This window comes from Rhinopithecus bieti, unplaced genomic scaffold, assembly GCF_001698545.2.
Source record: "Rhinopithecus bieti isolate Rb0 unplaced genomic scaffold, ASM169854v2 scaffold_12667, whole genome shotgun sequence".
Lineage (NCBI taxonomy): Eukaryota > Metazoa > Chordata > Mammalia > Primates > Cercopithecidae > Rhinopithecus > Rhinopithecus bieti.
The window spans coordinates 75,938-82,890 of record NW_016807256.1 but is presented as its reverse complement, the minus strand read 5'-3'; the positions used below and the strand labels follow the sequence as shown (position 1 = coordinate 82,890).

The 6,953-nt window shown below is 46.6% G+C and overlaps 1 protein-coding gene across 2 annotated transcripts in view; it reads right to left on the bottom strand.

Moving 5' to 3' along the window:
- Positions 1 to 6,953, bottom strand: part of MECP2 (methyl-CpG binding protein 2) — a 74,119-nt gene that overhangs the window by 31,345 nt on the left and 35,821 nt on the right. The window contains exons 3-5 of one of the 2 annotated variants that reach the window (XM_017880731.1): positions 2,544 to 2,667; positions 1,888 to 1,987; positions 1,087 to 1,324 (exon numbers count right to left, since the gene is read on the bottom strand). The exons of the other annotated variant lie outside the window; for it this stretch is intronic. The gene's annotated coding sequence lies outside the window, so the exon portion shown is untranslated. The remainder of the gene's footprint in view (positions 1 to 1,086; positions 1,325 to 1,887; positions 1,988 to 2,543; positions 2,668 to 6,953) is intronic. 2 annotated transcript variants of the gene reach the window in all.

The following is a 6,953-nucleotide window of genomic DNA, read 5'->3' as shown; positions in this document are numbered from 1 at the left end:
ACATTTTAAAGTAATTTGTGAGTGGAAGGAAGAAACAAAGAAAATTTTAAAAATCCTTGGGCTAACTTCAAGTGACAATACTATCAGAACTTGCTAGATACAGTTGAAGTAGTTCCAAAGGGTTAGCCTTAAATGCTTACATTTGAAAAAAGGGTAGAAAAATCAATGAACCACATTTATAATTTAAGAAGTTAGGGCCGGGCGTAGTGGCTCATGCCTGTAATCCCAGCACTTTGGGAGGCCGAGGGTGGTGGATCACCTGAGGTCAGGAGTTTGAGACCAGCCTGGTCAACATGCCAAAACCCCATCTCTACTAAAAATACAAAAAATTAGCCGGATGTGGGGCAAATGCCTGTAAATCCCAGCCACTCAGGAGGTTGAGGCACGAGAATCACTTGAACCTGGGAGGTGGAGGTTACAGTGAGCTGAGATCGTGCTACTATACTCCAGCCTGGGCGACAGAGCAAGACTCTCTCTCTCAAAACAAAAAACAAACAAACAAAAAACAGAGAATGTACTCTAAGACCATAGAAAAAATAATAAAGATAAAAGCAAAAGCAGAATTTAATGAACTAGAAAAGAGACACAGAGTAATACAGGGCAATAATGCCTATGTGTCTGCTTCTTGTAAGACCAATGAACCTGATGAACTTTTACCAAGACAAGGAAAAATGGGAGAAGGTACAAGTAAACAACAAACACTAGGAATGAAAAAGCAGACATGATTACAGATGTTGCAAAGGTACAAAAAACTATAATATGAACAACTTTATGCTAGTCAGACAAAATGGACAAATTCTTAGAAAAAAAATTTAACAGCTTACAGTAGCCCAAGCAGGTGCAGGGAAAATAAAAATAGGTTTAGATGTGTCTGTGTGTGCATAGAACACCTCAAAAGACACAGACAAGACCCTGGATGCAGCTGTTCCCTGAAGACAGGCGTAGGCAGCTGGGAGACCAGGGCAGCAGGGACACTCAGACCTTGCATCACTCTGAAGTTTGCACTTCCTGAATTGTGAAGCATGCACATGTGTCACTTATGCAACAGTGAATCCAAACGTGCCTGTATACAAGGAAAGGCCTCACCTGGCTGCGCCGTGGAGGCTGGCCTGGCGTGTGGAGCAGGCAGAACATTAGCAAGCTACTGAGCAGGTGCAGGTATGAACATCAGCTGACGCTGGCTCTTTGCTTTCTTTTTAATCTTGACAAATTTGGTAGGTGAAAAGGCATCATTTTGTTTTCGTTTGCATCACTTTGATTAACAGCAGGCAGAACTCTTTTCCTATCTTCATTGGCCATCTGTATCTCTTCTTTTATGAATTTCCTGTTCATAGTCTTTGTTCATTAGTGGTGACTAGTGGTAAGTTAGCAATAAGAACTGTTTGCATTCAAGTCTAGACTGAGAAGGAAATTAAAAAATCTGCCCATGTATTCTCACAATAAATGACTACTGACTAGCCTGAGATAATTGTACCCACTGCCCAGTCAGAGGCATTAAGCCCAGGATGATTCACTTCAGACTTGTCCCTGACCTTCCTCATACCCTTTCCAGAAGGGCCCCTTGAACTGCTATGGTACTCCTAAATCACTATCCCATTACCCAAATGATGGAGAGCCAATCAAAAGCTTAGACCAGAACACTTTCCCAAATGATCTCCCAATACCTTCATAATGATCACTTTATATACAATCTCACTGAATGCTCAGCAACACATGTGAGCAATGTTTAACTGAGGGCAACACTGAGGCTCAAAGAGGGCAAGTGACTTGATTGCCGAGGTCACCTGCTAGGTTCAAGAGCTGAGAATTAATCCCAAGGCTACCTGGCTCAAAAAGCCTAAGCTCATCTACTATACTTGAGGCAAAATCATGAAAGTGTGTTTTTACCTTGCCCAGACCCTGCACACTGCATCAAGGTCCTGAGTTTCAAGCAACAGAAATCAACTCTGGTTAAATTCAATCACAAAGGAGTTCTTGGGCAGCAGATCTGGAAATGGAGAGAGAACTAGAGAACTAGGCTCAGAAAAGTTGCAGGAATAGAGGCTGCACCACTGCAAATACAGCCAAGGTTACACTGTAGGGACCTGCTGGTTGGGACACCCACCCTGGGCACTGCTGCACATCATCACTGGACATTAGCCACGACTGTTGGTTTTGTGGCTTAGGTGCCACCACCATGACTAATCCTTTACTGTCCCTGAAGAGTCAAAATAGATGAAGGCAGAATGGGTTTGGCCAAGCCTAGGCTTCATCGCCATCCCCTAGTTTCCAGAGAGCAAGGGGAGGGAATATATCCATTCCCCTGTGGCAGGCACTGCCAGCTGTCCCCCAACATCCATGTTCTCCATCTGCCTTACTAATGAGACCCTGTGCTCAGCTAAGGAGAGTTATTTCCCGCTTCCCAGCAGACCATGGGATTACGTCATGGCTAAGGAGACAGTGGCTGAGCGCACTCCTGTTCATCATTCTCTTTCAAGCTTGCTCTTGTTCCACTGACTATGGGCGGAGCACACCTCCCACCCACTGACTCTGGGCTTGCTCACGTGTTGATGGGATGGGGGAAGAAGAGGCTTTAAGAGGCTTCTGTGACTCTGCTCACTCCTCTTGGACTCCTGACCTCCGCCTACGAAGAGACTTCCCCTGGCAGTTGCTTCTCCCTCCTGGGTCCTGGAACGACAGGCTTGAGAACAGATCTGAATCCCATCTTGCAGCTGACCCAGACCCATGTGTGAGAAATAAATAATTGCTGTTATACCTACTGAGCTGGTGGTGCTGTGTGTTCTCTGGGACAAGATGATGGGTGTGAAGATGGAAATGGAAATGTCGAATGGGCCTAGAAGTTAAGATGTCAAGTGCCATTTTGCCTTTCCCCTATGACCTCTTTCTTCCTACCTGGAGGAGTGGATGCAATGACTAGAGCAGCAACCGCCATCTCACAACCAAGAGGCAATCTCAAGAAATGGAAGACACCCACTGAGGGGCCCAGGGTCCTGGATCCTTACAAAGCCACTGCAGTGGTCATGGACAGCATGATAAGGAAGTAGACCACAGGCCCCCAACCCCATCTTCAGGTTTTCTCAGGTAGAAACTAGGGTCCACCTGCCTCCTACTAAGAGATACACAATGGGGAGACTTTTAACACAAAAAAAGGTACGAAGATGGTCAGAAGCCAAAAAAGCAACAAAATGTTCATGATATGCCATAGAGAGGTTTACTCACTACACTGCTTTTCCACCGAGTTATCACAATCACTATAACTCAACCCATTGAAAAAATGACAAAATAGATTCTGAGATTCTCTTCCTATTTCTGTTAGCTAAAAAAGCAGCCTTTGAATTGTTTATAAGTGAATTTGAGACAAAAATAAACCCAGATAATTCAGAATGTACTGAGTACAACACATATGCCTTCTATGTGATAAGCTCCCAGCATTATTTATTCAAAGAAAACTTGCCTCGTTGCAAAAATATAAAAAAACTTAAAAAAAAAGAACCCAAGTAATTACACAACACACCACCTCCTACAACACCAGATTCCTTTTCTTTCCTTTGTAACCTCACCAGAAGCAAAACAAAGCATTGTTCAAATTGCTGAGACCCAGAAAGTTCAATCAGAGCATAAAAAATGCTCTCCCAAAGTATAGATACCTAGCAGGGAAACGAGCAGGCTAAGCCTCCTGAGTGAACCTGGACATTGGCCCCAAGTAACAGGCACATTTAGACACCAATGACTAGATTGCACGTGATTGAATCCAGAAACCCTGCCCCCTCCCATTCCCTTGGAGATCCAGGGGGACACCATCAATTGCTCACTCCTTCTCCTTATACTTACAGTTAGTGGTGCTACACTATACAGGGGAAGGTGTGAGGGAGTCACACATGCTTTGGTGCTCAAGAAGCTCATAAGCCATTAGGGAAAGAGCAACATGCCAGAAAGCGGTTGTCACTTCTGGCTGCAGAGGTTGCAAAAGGCGTCTGCAAGGGTCAGCGAGGGCCCAAAGGAGTAGCAACCAAGGCCCTGAAGCCTGGGAGCTGAGGTGGGTAGTGTCAACCTCTTCCCAATAATCAGTTCCTAAGGTTCCATCTGAGCAAGCAGGAAACCACAGAGGCCATTCTCATGGGTACTTTAAGCAGTGCATCTGTTGGCAAAACACAAATGCTGCCACACAAATACTAAGCCACAGATTGCAAAGGCACCCGATAGCCCTCAAAATTCATTTCTCGTTTCGTAAACCTGCACTGGGAAACTGTGCTGTTAAAATTATATGCTCATAAAGGAGGTATGTTTTAAAAGAGGGGCAAATATGTGGGTGCTATTTAGACTCTCATTGATTTGTTCCATGTTTTCAGATAACTGCACCCCACCACCCCCCGCCAAAGTAACTCAATCTCCACATATTTGCCTTTATGTATACCTTCTAACTCATGACTACGGCTTTGATTAACCCATAAACAATATTGTTCCTGTTAGCCATGGAGAAGCTAAGGAGCCAACAGCAGAGCAGGCTGCATGTTCTTCTGTCCCTCTTATAAGACAAAACCTCAGGGCAATGTCCCACTACAGAATTTATTTGTTAATTCACTCAATAAATTAAAGTATGCATGATTCTAGGCACTGAGGATATATCGAGGAAGAGGCAAAAAAAAAAAAAAACCTCTGTCCTCAAGGGACTCAGATTCTATAGGAATGGGGAAAGGGAGGGAAGGGAGTGGGAGAGCACAAACAAACCAAGCAGTAACACAGCTTGTGACAGATGGTGACAGGTCCTATGCTTGTCAGGGGGAACTGGTGGGACAGAAGCAGGCTGCCTGATTTACAGACAGGGGTGTGCTCAGGGAGGGTCACACTGAGAAGGTGACACTTGAGCAGACATGCGTGATACCTAGGACAGAGGGCAGAGGAGAGGTCAAGGCCTTGAGGCAGGGGTATACTTGGAGGGTCCAGGGAGGAGCCAGGAGGCCAGTGAGGCCGCAGTGCATGAGTGGTGGGAGAGTGGCAAGAGAGGTGATCCTGTTGGGCTGTGATTCTGAGTGAGCAGGGACGCACTGGAGGGTTCTGAACAGAAGAGCACCCTGGTGTGGCGCACAATATTGCAGAACTAAACCAAGAACCAGGGGGCAAGGGCAGAGGAAGGGAAGCCGGACACCTGGACCAGGGTGGGAGCAGTGGAGGCAGGGGAACTCATCAGATTTTGCATCCATCTTGCAAGTGGAGTCACAGTATTTGTGGACAAAGGAGATAACCAGTGCCAGGTTTCTGGCCTGAGGAGCAAGGAGTTGGAGTTGCTGTTTACTGGAAAGGAGAAGACCAGGGAAAGAGAAGATCTGGGGAGGATAAGGAGTTCCCGTGACCCAGTCAGCCTGGAGACATAAATTTAGGAGCCATGAGGCTGGACGGAATCACTTCGGGAGTGAGGGTGGAGAAGAAAAGCCTGAGCCTGAGGCCTTCCAACATCACATGCGAAACAGGAAAGACTGAGGAGGACAGACATTCACACACTCACCCAGGACTTCCTGAGGACCCACAGATGCCAGGCACTGTTCTAGGAGCCTGGGCTACATCTGTGAATCAAGGAGACAATCCTGTCCTGTGGAGCTTCTGCTCCGGCAGGGGTGATAGCTAAGATAAGCACAGTCAGTCACGTATTCAGCTAGAAAGAGACAAAAGCTGTGGTTTGCACTGAGAAGGTGCACATCAGTGCAAAGACTCAAGGGAGGGAAAGGATTGCCTCGTATGGGTATTGGGGTTAACTGATGACAACAGCTCCAGGACAAGAAGTGACAAGCAGCTCCCAGATTTAACAACATGAAGGTCATCACTGGAGACTTCATGGAGCAGCTTGGCAGAGCTATGGCAGCAAAGGAACCTTGTAGAAGGTTGAAGAGGGTGTGGAGACAGGGACTGGGGTCTTGCTGGTAAAGGAAAGCAGAGATGCTAGACAGGAGGGTTAGGAGCAGCTTTTATCAAGGTGGGAGAAGTAGCAACAAGTTTCTAGGGCCGGCGAGGGAGGAGTCTCTGATGCAGGAGAGGGCTGGAGAGATGCCTTAGAACAGCAGCGAGGGCCTGGGACAGGCGCTCCATGACAGCACAAGGCAGGCAGGGCAAAGGAGCAGATGCTGGCCTGTAGACATTCTCTTGAGCTTGCTTCTGCGCTCTCTGGGAACTAAGAGATCAGTTGCAAGGAGGTGTGACAGCTGACGAGGAGGGTGGGAGAGGCTAGGAGAGACCCGGGAACTGCAGTATGCAGGTGGGCTTGGCGGCAAGAAGTTTACCTGGGGTGGACATAAACTTAAAGGGGATCAATGAAGGAGTCACATTCAGCTTCAAGATGGAGCAGGCATGGGGCAGACATGACTGAATTTCACGAGGCTGGGGCTTTGTCGGCTGAATATAAGAAAGAAAGAAAGTGCTGAAGTGCTGAGGTAGTGTGCCAGGGAGTAACGACGTCTGTGACTGGCACTGAAGCTATGAAGGAAAGGAATAAGGATACAAAGGAGGTGAAGTCTGAGAAAAGATGGAGCCACTGATGGATTCTAAGTGCCTGTGAGGTCAAAGGAGTATTAGAGTTGGGTACTAGAGGCAGTGAACAGGAAAAGGATCTCTCCTTTTGCAGATCACAAAAAAAATGACCAGAGCTAAACAACCGTTACAGCACTATCCACTGTAAAAGTTGTTTGAGAAAGAATAAAATGTAGTTACCCTTCAGAACATACGCATCTTTATTTTATTTTATTTTTATTTATTGAGACCGAGTCTCACTCTGTCGCCTAGGCTGGAGGGCTGGAGCGCAGTGGTATAATCTCAACTCACTGCAACCTCCACCTCTGGGGTTCAAGCTATTCTCCTGCCTCAGCCTCCCGAGTAGCTGGGATTACAGGCACCCGCCGCCACACCTGGCTAATTTTTATACTTTTAGTAGAGACAGTGTTTCACCATGTTGGCCAGGCTGGTCT